Raw genomic sequence first — 21,184 nt, 5'->3', positions numbered from 1 at the left:
TGGAATCAAAAGCTGCGTGACTCGCTCTTTAGTTTGAGTGTCCTGCGTCACTCGGTATGACCTATCCTTCATAATCGCGAAGTAGGGGAAGGACGGGGTGGCGTTCGGCGGGAGCGTTTGACCATCGATTACTCTCACTTGATCAAACGCATGCCGCAGAGTCTCGTCTCGCGACTGCTCTAATGGGAAATCCGCGAGGGATTCCCCAATAGAGAGAGGAGGAGCCGGTGGCTCCTCACCCTGACGCGGAGATGACGTAGACGGCTCCGCGACAGCTGCTCCCGCCAAAACGACACCGGGACCTCCCCCTGTCAACTGGCAGGACCCACTCTCTACTAGGCGCGTCATTAAACCCCGAAATCCCGGCCAATCAGTCCCCAAAATTAGCGAGTGGGTAAGGCGAGGATTAACCGCCGCCTTCACTATAAATTTTTCCCCTCTGAAAATAATATGGACCGACACCAAAGGGTAGCTGTGAACATCCCCGTGCACACACAAAACCTTCACCCCTTGTGCTCCCCCCAATGCCTCGTTTTGAACCAGGCTTTGGCGAATTGAGGTCTGATTACAACCAGAATCCACCAATGCCTGATATGTAGCCCCTTGGATACTCACCGGTATGCGATACGCTCCGGCCCGATCGAGGGCGGCCTCTGGCGCGTCGGGGATCCGAACCACCGCGCCCACTTCCATTGCTGTGCACTGCTGTTGAAGGTGGTCCGGTTCCCCGCAGCGCCAGCAAACCGGCCCGGGCTTTCCCTCTGCACCGGTGCTCTGGGGCTCACTCACCTGAGGTGGGGGAGAGACAGACACAGAAGGGAGAAACGGGAGGGCACCGCGGGTGCGGCGGGCCGGCAGGGGTGGTGCCGGCCCCCGCCTCCGCGGTGGGGGAATGGGGCGAGGACGGGACACAGAAGGAGGGGAGAGAGAGAGAGAAAGAGAAGAGGAGAGAAGAGATGTCGACATCTGCTGTCCTGCCGCCGAGACAGCCGCCAGATGATCCTCCGCCAGCTCGACTGCCTGATCCAGCGACGCCGGGCGGTGGCACTGGACCCACTCCGCGGCTCCTGCTGGTAAGCGGGCGATGAACTGTTCCAGTACCACCTGATCGACGATTCCCTCGGCGTCGCGATCTTCGGCCCTCAGCCACCGCCAGCAGGCGTCCCGGAGCTGCTGGCCGAACGCGAACGGGCTGCCGACTTCCTCCATCCGCAGCGCGCGGAAGCGCTGGCGCTGCTGCTCCGGCGTGCGCCCCACGCGCTGAAGGACAGCCCGGCGAAGGTCGGCGTAGGCCAGCCGGCGATCGGCGGGGAGCTGTAGTGCAGCCAGCTGCGCCTCTCCCGTCAGGAGGGGGAGGAGGCGCGCCGCGCGCTGCTCCATCGGCCACCCCGAGGCTTCAGCGACCTGCTCGAATAACGTGAAGAAAGCCTCGGGGTCATCCTGCGGGCCCATCTTAGTTAAGGTGAGGGGAGACGGGCCCGCGGCCGGAGCGCTGGTGGGCCCCGCCGACGCGAGGAGACGCCGGAACGCCTTGCGATCTTCTTGCTGGGCCAGCACCAGGGCATCGAAGCGCCGCTCTTGTTCCTTTCGGAGTGTGACGAGCGCCTGGTGCTGGCTTTGCTGAGCCGTGGCGAGGGCGTGGACCAGGTCGGTGAACGGGGAGGATTCCATGGGGCTGCTGGGTTGGTGCTCCATTTCCCGGGTTTCGGCACCACTGTAGCGTTCCCTAGGTGTGGGTGGAGCACAGAGGACGGCAGGACAGAGATCAGGTTCAACAAAGAGTTTTATTGTTCCACTTTTCAGGGGACACAATACGTTTAGCGCAGACACACACACATCAGGTGTCTGATTCGGGAGAGATCTCCTCTGCTCTCGCTCTCCCTCCCTAAATAGGGCGCGGTCCCTGGGAAGACACACAAACACAGGTTAATTGCTCTCAGGTGAAGTGAATCTGCCACTTACCTTCCCTGACTCCGCCCTCCTGTCACAGACCGGTGCTTGACCACGCCCCCGCTGCCACAGTATATTTTGAAGTGGCCGTAACATTTTAGCCAAACGTCAAGTGAAAAGGGAAGATGAGTAGTTAAAAAGACATGGACCAACATTCAACAAATTTTGTGTTCAACAAGTGGCAAAGATGAGCAACTACAAGCTTGGACTTGTACTTGGGGCCAATAATTAAGCCTTTCATGCATAAAACATATCTACAGTAATATTCAGTACCAGTCCAAAGTTTAGATCCACCTTCTAATTCAATGTTTTTTTCTTTATTTTCATTAATTAAAAGACACTTTATGTCTTAAAGTAATGATGGATGTCGTTTCTCTTTACTTAGTTGAGCGGTTCTTGACATAATCTGGATTACTAAAGTTGTGGAATAGGGCTATTTACTGTATTTTTATTATTTACTATTTACTGTTTCATCTCAGATGCATTAAGAAGGTAAGAAATTGCACTAATTGACTTTTGACAAGGCACACCTATTAACTGAAAAGCATTTCAGGTGACTACCTCATGAAGTTCAAAGATATGAGGTTAGGTTGATGTAGGGCAGCCATGACCTGAAGGTTCGGCTGAAGTGCCCTTGAGCAAGGCACCGAACCCCCAATTGCTCCCCAGGTGCTGCACACTGCTGTCTCTGTGTGTGTGTGTGTGTGTGTGTGTGTGTGTGTGTGTGTGTGTGTGTGTGTGTGTGTGCATGCTCATTGCTCACTTGTGTGTGCTCACTGCTTCAGATGGGTTAAAAGCAGAGGATGAATTTCACTGTGTGCTTAAGGCTACATCCACACGACAACGGCAACGAGATTTTTTTTTTTTTAAATATCGCATCCACATGGGCAACGGATCAGTAAAATATCAGGTTCATATGGCAATGCAATGCTTGCTGAAAACGATGCAATACACATGCCACACCACTACGTGCGCTGTAAGACGGTCCCATCGGAGACACCAGAACAATAGAAGTAGACGCATGCGCATAACTGTGCATGCGCACAGTGACTATCCCTGTCACTGTCACACGCACACACTTTCTCACTCCCTATCCTATGGATATAGTCCCTTTAAATCACGTGCTCGTTTTTTGAATGGAGACGCGGAAAGAGGAATGAATGGGGGTAGATGGAAGCCGGTACGCCAACATTCTGATATCCTCCAGAATTCTTTAATGGTCCGGAATAAATTGAATGCTACATGTTGATGGATTACTTTGTTCTTCTACGCCCTTTTTGAGGAATGTATTGTCTGGGCTGCCAACTCTCACGCAATGAGCGTGAGACACACATTTGACTGTCTTCACACGCCATACTTCCGATTTCTCACGCTGAAAAAAATCTAGTTTATCTATCTGATTTCGGCTACCCATTGCGTCTCACCAACCACTCGCGATCGATCAATTATGCCTTACGCACGGCTAAACAGGCAGAGAGGTGTTCCCTTCAGTACACACTCCCCTATGGTAGGTGGTGCATCTAATGATGCTGCACTCGCCGGAAGATGGATAATTGCCTACCGTCAATTAGGAAGAGGAGGGAGAAGAAGGTGTCCGAGTTGAAGACAGGTGTCTCAGACAGGTTTGTACATATGCATGCCAATGTGTGGCGTTACTAGCGTAATTATGAACTTATATAAAGTTTCTGAATCGTTTTAGCCTATAAGTGTTGTGATTATATTTAATGGCATATCGAGAGCTGTGTACTAGGCATGCTAAATCATTATAGGCCTACTGCCGTGCCACAGCCTCTATCTTCCCCAACAAGCAGCACGGGAGAGCACCTCCTTAGCACACAGTTATTAATGCGCATTTTTAGTTTGTTTACTGTATGTTATCATACTTTATGACTTTATTTGAAGCCATACTGGAAATGTTGTAAAATAAAGCAAGTAAGAGATAATATTACAAATGCAAGAAGAGCCATTAGCCACCATGCCTATTGTTTATTTACAGGGTATTTATTTTTAATTATTTATGATGTATGTAATTGCTCAGTTAAAGTAAATAAAGCATGGTCACCTGTAATATCAAAGAACTTGAACTTGTGAATAATTAAAAAAAAAAAGACAGAACAATATACTGAGGAGACAGGGTTTCAAAGAGGGCAAGACAGGTAGAGAATATTTGTCAGATAACAGGCCCTGACGAATGCTCTGTTACTAATAAGAAACATAGATAAGAAATAAATTAATAAGAAATATATTAATATAGCTTATTTAAGTATGACCAAAATTTTTAAGCCCAACTTTGTGTGCACATTCCCACCTATGGCCAAGGTTCAGCTTTTTGTGTTTCAATACTGTTCAAACTTAATCATTTTAATGTTTCTTGTAGCACATGCACATTTTGCTTACTGTTTAAGCATTTTATTTGTTCTTTTGCTGTTGATATTTTTCCCCATGCCAATCTTCTGCTGAACCCAGTGGTGGGGAAAGCCCTTAAATGCATAATGAATAGTCAGTGAGGGACAATCTTATTTTTTGCAACAGTTATTAAAAACTTAACATTTAGTTTCAATTCAGAAGGTGTTTAGGCTTAGCTGATGAAATATTTTCAAACATGAACTTGCCTTTAAATCTGAAACACAGGTCTATAGATAGTTTTCACATGACGTCACAGAGTCGGGGATTCCCTGGTGGCGGCCATCTTGCAGGGCAAGCTTACCGTACGGGTCACTGAGCACACATTGTAACACGCGAGTTACATTTATGTATATATTATTTACATTTATAGTTACATTATTACTATTTAAAGCTAGCAATGGTGCACACCTGTTGTATTCACGGCTGTCGTAATAGGTCAAATGATGAAGTCAAGTGGAGCTTTTATGTAATTCCCACTGTACGGGAGCACGAAGGCGAGCAAACAATATATATTACAAAGTTTATACTGACATGGTACTGTAATACCACTAATGGATGTAAAATTTGTCTTAAATCAACTCGATATTATACACACACATATATTTATATGCAGTGTTGAGAGCTCTAAAATTCCAATGTTTACATACCTTGGCTGTAATTAGGACACGGCTCTCACTTGTTTTTATATGGTGGACTTTGCGGACCCAGCCACAGACAAAATAATTGTATAACTCCAGCGACTTGTATGCTTTGAGGTCATCAAGTGTGTAGGCGCTTTTAGTATTCACGAAATAGTTCACAATATCAGGGTACGATATGGATGGCAGCCCTGTGTAGTCACTTGAAAATGCTTCTTTGTCCACTTCATAGGGGTCAATTCCCCCAATCAAGGCCAGTTTGGCTGCATACCGTTGTCGTGAGATGTCGTCCAAGGTATCCATATACTTCCGTTTGCTTGATTTTGCCGACATTGATCTTTATTTTAGAAAACTGACTATATAACTTAATAAATTCGTCCGAGATAACGTAGCCGGTAGTGGCGATGGTCCGTTTTGTTTGCCCTGCAAGATGGCGGCTGGGGGGCGTTCCCCGGAATGCCGTGATGTCAGTGAAAATTATCTATAGGGCTACAGGAACATTGGCAGTCATCTGTAGTTTTCTAGTGTGGGGGCTTTTAAGCCAAAACTTGGTGGTTTTGTTGGCCACAAGCTGAAGGCCTGGCAAGTCAGGGTGTGTAAGAATATAGGTATGGCACAGCAGGCCACTCCAAAAATCCACCAGAATGCAGGAACATCTACTAAATCCAAAATCTCAACCCCCCCCCCCCCCCCCCCCCCCCCATTGTCCATCTCCAGCTGGACGACCCACAAACAAAACACCAGAATGCAGGGGGACAAGTGAATATCAAGCTGAATACAAAATTCCCACTTACTGCATGGTGTGCAGAAAAAATTTGCCGTCAACCCCCCCCCCCCAAAAAAAAATCTCACTCCAAGGAATTTCGAAAAGTTGGCAGCCCTGGTATTGTCGGACTTAAACCAACATCTGAAGAGGTGAGATCGGTCCTTTTTTTTCCCTATTTTTGCTGGCGGGATTGGCTCTGCCCTAAGGGCTATTCTCTCACTCTCTCTCTCTCTCTCTCTCTCTCTCTCACTTTGCACCATTACACAATAAATATTCACAGTGAAAATATTTTGTAAGCACGTTTCATGAACCAAGTTATAGGATTTGTTGACAACTCGCATTGAGTTCGTTACACTTCTACCCGGCGTGAAGCACATGTGGTTGTGACGTCATCGTAAACAAATCTGTTCTACTCATCCAGACGACTTCACAACGGCTCCGTTGCCAGATTTTTTTCACTCTGGAACCCGTTCTCAAAAGATTTCCTTTTGGGGCACCCAAAACGCCGGTGCCGTGTGGACGCCAGGCCGAAACGATAAACAATTTTATCAGATTCACCTGAATCCGTTGCCGTGTGGACAGGGCCTAAGTCTGTGCTTGATTGTACATGTGACAAATAAAGGCTTCTTCTTCTAAAGCTGGTTAAGATAATGCCAATAGTGTGTAAAGTGTCATAATGGTAAACGGTGGCTACTTTGAAGAATCTAAAATATGAAACATATTTTATTTGAACATTTTTTTGTTTAGGGTGGCATGGTGGTGTAGTGGTTAGCACTGTCGCCTCACAGCAAGAAGGTCCTGGGTTTGAGCCCAGTGGCCGATGGGGGCCTTTCTGTGTGGAGTTTGCATGTTCTCCCCATGTCTGTGTGGGTTTCCTCCGGGTGCTTCGGTTTCCCCCACAGTCCAAAGACATGCAGGTTAGGCTAATTGGTGGCTCTAAATTGGCCATAGATGTGAGTGTGAATGGTTGTTTGCCTCTACAGTATGTGTCAGCCCTGTGATAATCTGCCAACTTGTCCAGGGTGTACCCCACCTCTCGCCCATAGTCAGTTGGGATAGGCTCCAGTTTGCCTGTGACCCTGCACAGGATAAGTGGCTACAGATAATGGATGCATGGATTGTTTTGTTTACCACGTAATTCCCTATATGTTCCATATGTTATTTCATAGTTATGACATCTTCAGTATTGTTCTACAATGGAGAAAATAGTCAAGATACAGAAAAGCCTATGAATGAGTAGGTGTGTGCAAACTTTTAAGTGAGAGATAGAGAGAGAGAGTTAACATTCTGGTCTGTTTTGTTTTTTTACTTTCATGGGAAAAAATCGAAGGAAATATAATTTGTGAATAGAGTATAGTCTTAGTTGTGAATCTCAACAGTTTAAGACTGATTTCTTGATTTCTTCTTCTTCATTATCCCATAGCCATCAAGGGCCATAAGGGCACCACTGATGACATTTTAACAGTTCATCATTGGTGTGTCTAGGGCATTTAAACTTGGTGGAGCCCATCCGTCTCCAAGCTTGATCAATGGGCAATTTAGAGTAGCCAGTTAGCCTAACTGCATGTCTTTGGACTGTGGGGGAAACCAGAGCACCCGGAGGAAATCCACACAGACACGGGGAGAACATGTAAACTCCACACGAAAGGCCCTTGTCGGCTGCTGGGCTCAAACCCAGAACCTTCTTGCTGTGAAGCAACAGTGCTAACCACTATACCACCACGCTGCCAATTTTCTTTGATTTCTTGATTTAAAAATGCCCTAAGACACCAACTGAAATTTGGCACAAACACCCTGTTTGCTTCATTTGGGATTTTGTATCGAAAGTTATGAAGATCTACCAGAAACATGCTGCATTGAGAATAACCAATCATCTCAAGAGCAACAGAAGTAAGGATAATGACTGATGTTGAATTGTGTGATTTGGAAGTGATTTACATCAAATATTTTCCTTTAAAAAACTGACTGTCCATAACTGTGGGCTGTATTCATAAAATGGTGTTTTTTCCCCACTTGCATTTTTCTTTTCTGGACAAGTACAGAATATTTGTTAAAGTATGAAAGTTGCTTTTGAACCAGTGAATATTCTATATTATCCTGCTCCTGGTGGAAACAATGGCCTGGGGCTCGCCACTATTAAACCATGGCATGGTTCTCATCCGGTGTGGAAGCTATCTGTTCTCAGTGCTGCATGCCGAGTAATGTGATTGGTTCAACTTGTCATGTTACTTCCTGTTTCAAGTTTCATGATGGTCTGGAAAGAGTTGTTATTGTCAGCAGAGGAGATGGAAAGCCTTCCTGATATACATATAAATCAGGATGTTCATATGACTGGAGCATATATAGAGCATATTCATCCAAAAAGTGCTGTTCTTCGCTGCTTAAGTGTTATAACGTAACACAAATATATATTTTTTTATTTTCAAGCAAATGGAGGAACCAAGTGCCAAGTGGGAAAATGCCCTAAATGCTCACTTTGTCAGCACTGAGTTTGAGGAAAAACATCCATATTTTTATGTCATGAAGAAATGCTAGAAGGAAAAAGGTGGCTTGAATTTTGTAGATTTCATGTGAATATAGAGTACATCTGGGTATCATTTGCATAACTGCAACAACTGTGAGATTGTGAGTTTCCAGAATGTTATGACCTGAGGATATTGTGAAAATAATGAAAAGGATAAGGCCGAGAACTGGTCCCTGTGGAACACCTTAGCCACTGTAGCAGCAGCAGCAGATTTGTGTTTGCCAGTGGCAAGAAAATGATGCCTGTTAGTACGATCAGCTCTGATTACCACGAAGCATGCTAAAAGAGCCATGAAGCCATGTGTTTGGCATTGAAAAGAAGGCTTCAACTATGTATCTTACTTTATTAATATCAGTGGATAGGCAGCTTGACACGTTGATAAGCACATGAATGATGCGTTCTGCATAAAAGTCATGAAGGTTTGGCTGTGTGCCTTCCACTATCTGACATCACTTTGTCAGTCCTGTCTCGATCGCGCGATCATTTTCGAAGGAAGGAAGTGGGTCTGAAGTCTTAAGTATGCCATATTTGATTTCTTAAAATAAACCACGGTGTTTTGAAATGAGCTTCAAATCCCCCTCCCTTTTTTTGCACTTCTACACAGTATTCTGTCAGTTCTCTCATAATAAACCACGCGTCCGTGATTTACTTGTGAAGTAAAAAAAAAAAACACATTAATGGCCTGCAATTATTTTGCTAATAGAGGCTCAGCATTATTTTCCTAATGCAATAGTTTCCAAATGTCATTTTCCTGTTCAACCCCCCCCAAACTGTTTGAAGTCAACTGCTAATTAGTTAATTATTAAGCCCTTAATAGTCACAAAAACATGACTCGGAGGTTTGGTGACCACTCAGCACTTGAACTATATGTTCTAATCCTACTAATTCAAGCTGAAGGACTTCTAAACACTTTTTTTTTTTAATGTCACAGTGCACAGCTGTGCAAACGTGCACTGTATACCATACATTCTCCATTATAAATTAATTACTAAAATCTGTCTTTGTCCCTCAGCAGCCATTAGCAGGCCTTCCTTTCCCTCTCTGTTGGTAGTTGCCTAATGTTGGCAGTGGGTCCTTGCCTCTGACTGGTGATTTATTGATGTAAGTGGGGAAGCTATGAAGCTCACTTTGTGACAGCCCCAAAGCTTTTAAAATTGAGCATGTCATTGGGCTGATGAATTGCCTGCCGGTTGAGCTCGCCCAGTGCTCTGATACATCAACATAGTGCTTATAAGCACCCCTGTGGTCCAAGAGCATCAACTGTGACAGAGGATAGATGAGCTCTGGACTCTAAGTCAGCTTGCTTCAAAACTGGAGAGACTGCATGAAATGCCTTTGCCAAGCAATTGATTAAGCAAAGGATCTAATAGTAATGGGATCCATCATCTGATCTTGCTCGATATTGTCCCATTGAGAGGGGAAAAATCCTTTCCTAAGCAAATGTGCTGTTAAATTTGTCCAAGTTGTCATTTTAGTTTCCAATGGTACTTAATATACCAGAGGATCATATATCAACATTATATATTCCTGTGTTTTATCTATTCTACCTCATTTCCCGTTGGCAAGGAGAGACTTGGCGCTTTTATTGCTTGAGAGTCGCAGTACTTTCAAGTGGTAACGAGAACAATGTTAGCTGCTAATCTCTCCTGAAGTTTCATCCAACACCTGTTTGCTAGCCTGAGGGTGATAGATACACCTCCAGTGGAACCCACTATACCCAGAGAAGCCATTTATAATAATCTGTATACAGTGATTAAATAGGCCAGAGCTGAGCTCAGTCTGTGCCTCCTCAGTGCGTGACTAAAATTACAGCACACGCAGAGCGTACCAAAGGGAGACGGAGTAGCATCAATCAGCGTAATAGGAAAAGAAACAGGCCTCTGTCATTAATTGTGCCTGGGCATGCGGAAAGCCAATTAGATCACTGGAAATTAGGTCATGTGTAAGGCAACATGGATGGGTCATGCTAGCTTTCATATGTCATGTACTTTAACGTCATGTCACATAGCACAGCACCTTATTAGGCAAAGACAGAGTTATTGTACTTAATGACAATAGTTAATGTCGACTCATTGCATTCTTTTAACTTTAATAAACTTTCTGACATTTACTGATGCCACACACAGAGTACAAATCCAGTGCAAGTAATTATTAGAATCTATTTTTATACAGAAGAAAACACAATGGAGTGTGTGCTTGTGATGCAGCCTGACATGAAGTGAATAATATTCCAATAACAGCACATTTTATGAAATGAAGTTTTTATTCCTCTAATACCACAATAATTTGCTTGTGATTACAAATGGGACTGTTTATTAATCGAAGTAAGACAGTATGATTTTGTAGTTAAAACAGACATCTGAAAAACAAGCTGCTGTATTTTGTTGTTCCCTCACCAACCCTCTTTTCTTCTTTCTAACAAAGCATGTTTTTTTTCTTTCTTGTGAGGTTAATAATGTAAAGCATGTTACTATGGCAATGTATTAGGGGTGTTATGCAATGGCACTATCTGTTTCTGGATTTTCAGCACTCCTGATATTCATATCTGGACCCCGTATTTGGCTTTAAAACCAAATGAAAATAAACTAGAAGGTGTTGTTTGTTTGTTTGTTTGTTTGTTTGTTTGTTTGTTTGTTTGTTTGTTTGTTTGTTTTTGTGAACCCTACCCCTCTGCACCCAGAAACACTGGAGGGGAAAATGGAGGTTCAAATGAATTATCAGCATGGGGTGTAAATTCTAACTGACAGTTCCTCAACCTCAGCTGCATCACTTGTAACTGGTCACATCTGGAGATGGGACTGTGTTTTTTTTTTTTTTAAATCCTTAGATTTTTGTTTGTTTGTACCTGCCTGTGATAGTTGGTTCTGCCCACCCCCCAAAAAAGGGGAATTATATATGGGTGGCACGGTGGTGTAGTGGTTAGCGCTGTCGCCTCACAGCAAGAAGGTCTGGGTTCAAGCCCCGTGGCCGGCGAGGGCCTTTCTGTGTGGAGTTTGCATGTTCTTCCCGAGTCCGCGTGGGTTTCCTCTGGGTGCTCCGGTTTCCCCCACAGTCCAAAGACATGCAGGTTAGGTTAACTGGTGACTCTAAATTGACCATAGGTGTGAGTGTGAATGGTTGTCTGTGTCTATGTGTTAGCCCTGTGATGACCTGGCGACTTGTCCAGGGTGTACCCCGCCTTTCGCCCGTAGTCAGCTGGGATAGGCTCCAGCTTGCCTGCGACCCTGTAGAACAGGATAAAGCGGCTAGAGATAATGAGATGATATATATATATATATATATATATATATATATATATATATATATATATATATATATATATATATTGTTTTACATTATATGCATGTGTGTAAAACCGTTATTCCACGAAATCGAGTCATATATGAGCTGATAGCTGACGAAGCGCACAGTGCTGAGTTGGCTATTGGCTATAAGCCATGTATGACAAGATTGAGTGGAATAACTGTTTTATTCTATCTGCATTCACTGGATTTTGAGAAACAAATTCAATAAAGCAAAACTTTATACAAAATGTCTGACAAAATCATTTCCGCTTAGAATGTAAACAAACCAGTCAAAGTCCCTCTCACACCGGAATCTGGTCTTCCCAGGCAGTCTCCTGTCCCAGTACTAACCAGCACTTTAAGGTGTATGGGTGTAGCGCCAAGCTCCGTTTCGATAGCCCTTGGCCTCTTGCCTGTACAGCCATGATTACAGTGGGGGGCTAGTCCTCTGGTAACCGCGAGAGTTTGACTTTCTCACTCGCATCTGTATTGCAGTGTGCCTTGCTAGACGGTACCATTTTTATGATGGTCTTTGGTATGACCCGACCGCGAGTAGAACTCACGATCTCCCAGTTGGGAGGTGGACACGCTAACCACTAGGCCAACTTGTGGTGTAAACCAGTAAAATGAGAGTAGCAATTTGTGAAAAGTGCAATAATAATAATTCTTGATTTTTAATACACTCCTCATCAGCTATCAGCTTATGTACAATTCAGTTTCATGGAGTAACTGTTTTATTCTATCCACATTCACTGGATTTTGAGAAACAGAGCATTTTTACTTTTATTTTCTGGGAAATTCAATAAATAAAAAACTTTATGCAAAACGTGTGACAAAATCATTTCCGCTTAGAATGTAAACAAACCAGCGAAATGATGAACAATTTGTGAAAAATGCTATAATAATAATAATTCTTGAAAAATAATTTTTAAAAAGATACATTCTTACCATCAAATACTTTTATTCCATATTTTGTTGCTTTTTTGTGTATTTTTGGGGGTTTTGCTTTCAAGTAGAGTTTTTATTTCATCCTCGGTTGGTTCAGCAACATACTCCGCCATACATATATATAATATGTATGTATACAGAGTTAGTCAAAATTATGTGAACACTAATGGATTATTTTTCTCCTGAATGTGTGGTGCGCCATGACCGCTGCTGGCGTAATTGGGCCCTACTTTTTTGACACCCCGACAGGGACGTCAGATAAAAATCGCATGCGCTGATTGGTTGAGAAATTCAGACTGTTTCTCAATAATCACCTCGGGCGACTTGGTGAAATGGCTGGCAATCACTTTGTTACTGTAAGTGAGGAAGAATTACAAATTACAAAAGAAAATGCTGTTCCTAAAAGCACTAAATATGTTATGAAGTTTGGTCTAAAACTGTTCAAAGGTAATGTGGAATTGTGATTTATTTTATCGATTTCAAAACAAAGTATTGTATGTGAGTCAGCATAGATAAGTGACACAAGTCTGCGTGCATTATATTTGCATGCCGCTTTTTGAAGTTTGAAATATATACGTGTGTGTGTGTGTGTGTGTATATATATATATATATATATATATATATATATATATATATATATTAATACAATTTTTAATTTTAAAAACAATAATCACCTACGTATTTATACTTCAACAGTTATCCGCCTCAGGCTCAGTGAATATCAGTGAATAATAACCTGGACTTCATCTCGGTTATTATTCACCGATATTTACTTTGCCTTCAGTGAATAATTGTTAAATGTGTAAGTAGCAGCCTAATTGAATCCATCATTCAGGCCCTGAAGCTACAATCCCACTCTTGACTTTTTTGTGCTTTGTTTCTTCCCATAGGATCTCAATGCCCATCTCTAGTCTCAAAAAGCCATCTTAAAAACAAAAAGTAAATTGTGTACCTCCTATTCTTCATATGTTTACAACAAATGATCTATTCGCTCCAAACAATGTATTCACATGCTGTTACATCCCTTGAGCACATTACTATAAATATAAATCTTGTAACAGAGATCATTTTTGAGTTGTGCTGTTATAGAACATGAATCAACACCTTCTGACCAATACGATTCAATCGCTGAAAATGCTGTGGTGTACTGTATTATCAAACGCCCAGTCCAAGGATTCAGTTTGAATGATCAACATTGATGTGTTTTTGATTCTACCTGTCTTTATACTATCTATTGTACTTCCCAAGTGCTGCTCCATGAAGACACACACTTCAGGACTGTGTTAAGTGCTGCTCCATTGTTCTTGGTTTAATAGTTTGTTTTGCAATTATACCATGACTGCATGTTGTTAAAGCTTTTGATTAAGTCGCTCCATTTCTGTATTTACAGAAGACATTTCAGTGTGTCCCATCTGTTTCATCTAGCAAGCAAAATTAATTAGCTTATCTAATGAGAAACTGTGTAGAAAGAGATCCTGTTGGTGCTGACTTCCTGATTTAACTCTTTGGAAAGTCTAGAAGTAGTCAAGTGCCCTTCCAAGAGAATGGCGTGAGGCAGACTGAGGCATAGCTGTAAATCACGGTTGTTCTAGACCGAATCCACAGCAGATGCTTGCCTCATCCATTAGGAATCCCCTGGAGAGCATCTCACCAGAGAATCGTCAATTTCAGTGTGTACTTGTAGCTTAGCATGTCCAATTCGGTCCACTCAGGCTGAGAATTGATGTCTCCATATACACGGCTTGAGGCCTTGGGTTACAAATATAAGAAAGGAGGACTCATTTCTCACTGTGGATTTATGAACATTATGTCCTGGGCTTATAACATATTTATAAATGATTATAACACAGCATTGTGCAGCCAGAATTTTGGCTGCAAAGCAAATCACAGGTTTAGCCGATATTAATGTGCTCATTCTTGTCTGAACGACTTTCACAAGGACTTGTATGACAGATGTTTCATATAGACCTATTTATTTATGTATGTATTTATTTATTTATTTTTGCATAGACAATGAATACAAGATGTGTAATGAACCAAAGGAAGAGGTAGATGTTTAAAATGCAAATTAAATCCTTAAGTGATTTATACAGTATCAGTGATTTGTAGTATATATGCCATACCCAGTGCTTTAAGTGGGCCAGTATGCACCGGTACGTAGTACCGCCACTTCTAGATTTTAACCCCTGGTATACTGGAACTTTTTACAGCATACCGAGACTTCTCACAAGCTCACAGTACCCTTTCCTGTCCTCTCCATATCAGAGTGCCTCTTGGTGATTAATTTATAACATTTAAACTACATTACCCAGGGTGCACTACGTGACGCTCGACTCTCTCGATGCTCACGGGACTACGTGACGCTCACTTGCTTGTTCATGGAGAAGTCGGAAACAACAAATGGGAAAAACAAAGAAACAAAAACAGGACAGTAATGTTGGCACGGCTACAGAAGGTCACAAAGAGAATGAGAGTTGAAACGGAGTCGGATGGTGACGCAGCTCTTCGACAGACAAATTCTACCGTGGCAGAAAATGCAGGTTGGGAGCGGCAAGCTTACACTAGCGCGTCTGCTAACAGCAAAGAGCCTGTTGCTATAGCAACGCCTGTTGCTACCGATACGCCAGCAAACTGCGACGTTAACAATAACCTCCTTCAATATGAATGGACAGACTGTTGGTCAAAGGATCAAGTACAGTATTTTTGCTCACAGACTGACTGGCTTATTTGTTAAGACAAAAAGCTTGGGTGTAAGATATGTAGCCGCCCGACTCATATGCCAACAGCTGAATATGGGGAGTACTGGCACTTTTTTTTTTTTTTTCACTTAAAGCACTGGCCATACCAGTCAAAAGTTTATACACCCCTACTCATTCATAGGTTCTTTTTGTATTACCATTTTCTACACTGCAGAATAATACTGAAGACACCAAAACTTTGAAACAATATACGGAACACACATGGAATGAGGTTACAAGAATGACACACTGTACACAGCAAATTCCTCAGTGTTGAATTAACACCCAGAGTGTTTATATTGGTCCAATTGGACCAATATAAACACTCTGGGTGTTACTTCAACACTGAGGAATTTGCTGTGTACGGTGTGTCATTCTTGTAACCTCATTCCATGTGGTAATTCCAATTGGACCAATATAAACACTCTGGGTGTTAATTCAAAACCAGGGACTTTGCTGTGATATAAGAAATAAGGGGATATATATATATATATATATATATATATATATATATATATATATATATATATTAGTGCTGTCAAAAATGTCGCGTTATTAACGCGTTAACTTGACTCAATTTTAACGGCGATAATTTTTTTATCGTGAGATTAACGCTCTGTGACATGATGTAGGTTTTTCATAAGCTTTTGAAACTGCCAGGAACTTGGAACAGAGACTTTGCTTAGAAAAACGATAGCAGCTAGCCACGCTCCGCACAGCCAGAGTCCTCTGCCCTCCTCCCTCAAAGAACCAGCGCGGGCAGGGCGTGCTAGTAGAGATGGGATTTATGGCTCTTTGATGGGATCCGCATCTTTGTGATCCGTTCTTTGAAAAGAGCCATTCAAAAGACTGGCTCATTTGGCTCTTTTTAAATATTTATTCAGTTTTAAGAAGACAGCGTCTAAAGAAGCCAGATCCCTCTGAACTGTAAACTCAATGCTATCCCAGAAATCCTTCCTGTAATATGCAAATTTGGCCGCCTCTGATTGGACAGCGCAACGCATCAACAGGCAGAAAGTGTAAAAGTACAAAATGTGTTAAGTGAGCTGAAACAGTAAAGATCAGATTCAATGCAATATTTATCAACGAACAACTTAAAGTTAATATAATAGTGTACTTTATATTATAATCAAGCATGTCAAGCCTACCGTCACTGTGTAACCTGTCTCTCTGATAGACTAACTCAAGCAGTAGATTCCTTCACTCATGGTTCTCTTGTTAGTCTCGGGACGAAGAGCCACGGTGCTCAGCTTAGGTTTCAGTTTGCAGTGGCTGTGTCAAGACGTGTTATGCTTTGCAATAAGAAAAACATTGGTACAAAACAAGCCCATTCACTTTTTTATGCTGGTAAGAGAATTATAATGGTTTTTCGTGTGACAAAAATGTGCGATTAAATTGCGATTAATCGCGAGTTAACTATGACAGTCGCGACATTAATCGCGATTAAATATTTTAATCGCTTGACAGCACTAATATATATATATATATATATATATATATATATATATATATATATATATATATATATATACACAACAGAGATAATAGAAATAAAAGTTGAAGGGAACAACTTTCACAGGAACTTGCATGACAGAGCTTTCATGTAGACTTTTTAAAACTGGTATTATCGTTGATATAGTGAGACTTTCTCTGTTGTTTCTATTTTTTTTTCCTCCAAAGCCGTATGTCGTATTTTTTGGAAGGATTCTCCAGTGTCAGCACTTTGTAGCAGTGTTTTCTGACAAGTCGACAAGACTTTGCAATTTCTCTGTAATGTAACAGATTTTATTTTTCTCATTAACTTTTAGATTAGAGGGGGGAAAAAAAACAGAGGCTTGTGAGGGAATGAATGTTTATAGCTGAGACACTAAGACATTGTTCACATTGTCAAATTGCTGTGTGTAAGGCCCGGTGTTTAAAGGTGTGGAGGAAGACTCAGGATCCAGGAGGAATTTCAGCAGGGCTCCAGGCTCACTTTTATTTTCCAGCAGTAGCTTCTCAGTGCACTTTCAAAAATGTCAAAAATGTCAAAAAAAAGAAAATGCAACCCAAAAAGGATGCCAGTAACTCACAGCTTTCACCTCATACAAGGTCAAGATCATGCTGCTGCATGCATGTGGGTGTGTGCGTGGGTGTGTGTGGGTAGGGGAGGTGCCCAGCAAGCTCTGCCCGCCATGCCACTGTCTCTCTCTCTGGCTCATGGCAGTCACTTAAAGCATAAAGAAACACACATAAGTAAGCTGGTAGTAATGAGACACAGGTGCGAATCGTCACACATTACCGTACCTGCTGGTTCAACCCACCTCCTCTCTGTCTGCAATTGATGCTCGACCCTCACTGCCACACTGTGGTATAAGAGAGAAAAAATGCTCCAGGATGTTCTGCTAAAGCAAAATAAAGGACTTCAGAGTGGAGTGATAAAGAAAAGTCTGTCTGCATGTTTAATACAGTAGGTTATTTCATAGCTTTGATGTCATCAGTATTGTTCTACAAGGTAGAAAATAGTCCAAATGCAGAAAGACCTCAGAATGAGTAGGGGTGTCCAAATTTATGATATACAACTCCAATTCCAAAAAAGTTGGGGTGCTATGTAAACTGTAAATAAAAACAGAATGCAATCATTTGCAAATCATGGAAACCCTATATTTCATTGAAAATAGGACAAAGACAACATATCAATTGTTGAAACTGAGAAATGTTATTGTTTTTTGAAAAATATATGCTCATTTTGAATCTGATGTCAACAACATGTTTCAGAAAAGTTGGGACGGGGCATGTTTACCACTGTGTTGCATCACCTCTACTTTTAACAACATTCTGTAAACTTTTGGGACCTAAGGAGACCAATTGCTGTAGCTTTGAGAAATGTTGTCCCATTCTTGCCTGATGTACGGTACAATTTCAGTTGCTCAACAGTTCAGGGTCTCCTTTGTTGTATTCTGTGCTTTCTAATCCACCAAAAGTTTTAAATGGGAGACAGGTCTGGACTGCAGGCAGGCCAGTTTAGCACCTGGACTCTTTTACTACAGATCCATGCAGTTTTAATATGTGCAAAAAGTGGTTTGGCATTGTCTTGCTGAAAGAAGGAAGGCCTTCCCTGAAAAAGATTTTGTCTGGATGGCAGCATACTGCTCTGAAATGTATATATATCATTCAGCATTAATGATGCCTTCCCAGATGTACAAGCTACCCATGTCATGTGCACTGATGCACACTCATACCATCACAGATGCTGGCTTTTGAACTGTGCGTTGATAACAAGCCGGATGGTCCCTCTCCTCTTTAGCCTGGAGGACGTGGTGTCCATGATTTCTGAAAAGAATTTCTACTTTTGATTGGTCAGACCTTGGGACGATTTTCCACTTCGCCTTAGTCCATTGTAAAAGAGCTCAGGCCCAGAGAAGGCGGGTGGTGTTTCTAGATATTGTTTATATCTGGTTTTAACTTGCATTTGTGGATGTAGTAATGAACTGTTTTCACAGATGATGGTTTTCTGAAGTGTTCCTGAGCCACTACAGACACGTGTCTGCTTTTAATGCAGTGTCTCCTGAGGGCCTGAAGATCACAGGCATCCAATGTCAGTTTTCAGCCTTGTCTCTTGCAGACAGAGATTTCTCCAGAATCTCTGAAACTTTTAATTATACTTTGCAATTTTACATTGAGGAATGTTATTCTTAAATTATTGCACTGTTTGCCCATGCAGTCTTTCACAGAGTGGTGAACCCCTCACCATCTTTACTTTTGAGAGACTCCGCCTCTTTGGGATGCTCTTTTTACCCAGTCATGTTACTGACCTGTTACGTACCAATTAACTTAGTTTTTTTTTTTTTTCCCAGCATGACAATTTTTTCAGTCTTTTGTTGTCCTTGTCCCAACTTTTCTGAATGTGTTGCTGACATCAAATTCAAAATGAGCATCTCATCTCATTATCTCTAGCCGCTTTATCCTTCTACAGGGTCGCAGGCAAGCTGGAGCCTATCCCAGCTGACTACGGGCAAAAGGCGGGGTACACCCTGGACAAGTCGCCAGGTCATCACAGGGCTGACACATACAACCATTCACACTCACATTCACACCTACGGTCAATTTAGAGTCACCAGTTAACCTAACCTGCATGTCTTTGGACTGTGGGGGAAACCGGAGCACCCAGAGGAAACCCACGCGGACACGGGGAGAACATGCAAACTCCACACAGAAAGGCCCTCGCCGGCCACGGGGCTTGAACCCAGGACCTTCTTGCTGTGAGGCGACAGCGCTAACCACTACACCACCGTGCCGCCCAAAATGAGCATATATTTAAAAAAAAATTTCAGTTTCAACATTTGATATGTTGTGTTTGTATTGTTTTCAGTGAAATATAGGGTTTCCATGATTTGCAAATTATCACATTTTTATTTACAGTTTACACAGCGTCCCAACTTTTTTGGAATTGAGGTTGTATACATGCACACACACATATATACACCAGTGAAAGGTTTGGACACACCTTCAAATTCAGTGTGTTTTTTTATGCTTTTAATGATGAAATAACATATGGAATGTGTGTGGAATTATGTAGTAAGAACAAAAGGGTTATTAAAAATATGTTTCATATTTTAGATTCTTCAAAGTAGCCAGTGTTTACCTTGATGACGCTTTGCACACTATTGGCATTATCTTAACCAGCTTCATGAGGTCGTCACCTGGAATGCTTTTCAGTTAACAGTTGTGCCTTGTCAAAAGTTAATTAATGCAATCTCTTGTTTTCTTAATGTGTTTGAGATAAAACAGTAAATAGTAAATAATAAAAATACAGTAAATAGCCCTATACCACAATTGTAGTAATCCATATTATGTCAAGAACCACTCAACTAAGTAAAGAGCAATGACATTCCAAGATTACTTTAAGACATGAAGTATCTTTTCATTTTAATTTTGACTGGCATTGTATGTACATATATTTAAAAAAAAAGTTTTAAATCTCATCTCATTATCTCTAGCCGCTTTATCCTTCTACAGGGTCGCAGGCAAGCTGGAGCCTATCCCAGCTGACTACGGGCGAAAGGCGGGGTACACCCTGGACAAGTCGCCAGGTCATCAAAGGGCTGATACATAGACACAGACAACCATTCACACTCACATTCACGCCTACGGTCAATTTAGAGTCACCAGTTAACCTAACCTGCATGTCTTTGGACTGTGGGGGAAACCGGAGCACCCGGAGGAAACCCACGCGGACACGGGGAGAACATGCAAACTCCACACAGAAAGGCCCTCGCCGGCCCCGGGGCTCGAACCCAGGACCTTCTTGCTGTGAGGCGACAGCGCTAACCACTACACCACCGTGCCGCCCAAAGTTTTAAATGTAAGAAAAAAATTAATGTTGAACACAATGTCTCGTCTCGTCTTCTTCCGCTTTATCCGGGACCGGGTCGCGGAGGCAGCAGTCTAAGCAGGGAAGCCCAAACTTCCCTTTTCCCAGACACCTCGGCCAGCTCCTCGGGAAGAACACCGAGGCGTTCCCAGGCCAGCCGAGAGACATAGTCCCTCCAGCGTGTCCTGGGTCTTCCCCGGGGCCTCCTCCCGGGGGGACATGCCTGGAACACCTCCCCAGGGAGGTGTCCAGGAGGCATCCGAAAAAGATGCCCGAGCCACCTCAGCTGATTCCTCTCGATGTGGAGCAGCAGCGGCTCTACTCTGAGCTCCTCCCGAGTGACTGTGCTTCTCACCCTATCTCTAAGGGAGCGCCCAGCCACCCTGCGAAGGAAACTCATTTCGGCCGCACAATGTAAAAGTTAAAAAAAGTAAAAATAAATAAATATATTCTTATGAATAATAAGATAAGAGGCCTTTATTTATCACATGTATACTCAAGCACAGTGAAATTCATCCTCTGCATTTAACCCATCTGAAACAATGAACACACACACAAGTGAGCAATGAGCACACAC

At 42.5% G+C, this 21,184-nt stretch overlaps 1 protein-coding gene across 1 annotated transcript in view; it reads left to right on the top strand.

The window, feature by feature from the left end:
• sorcs3a (sortilin related VPS10 domain containing receptor 3a) overlaps positions 1-21,184 on the top strand; it is a 602,075-nt gene that overhangs the window by 435,853 nt on the left and 145,038 nt on the right. The window lies entirely within an intron of this gene.

The sequence above is a fragment of the Neoarius graeffei genome, chromosome 18, assembly GCF_027579695.1.
Source record: "Neoarius graeffei isolate fNeoGra1 chromosome 18, fNeoGra1.pri, whole genome shotgun sequence".
Taxonomy (NCBI): domain Eukaryota; kingdom Metazoa; phylum Chordata; class Actinopteri; order Siluriformes; family Ariidae; genus Neoarius; species Neoarius graeffei.
This window is presented reverse-complemented; position numbering and strand designations above follow the sequence as displayed.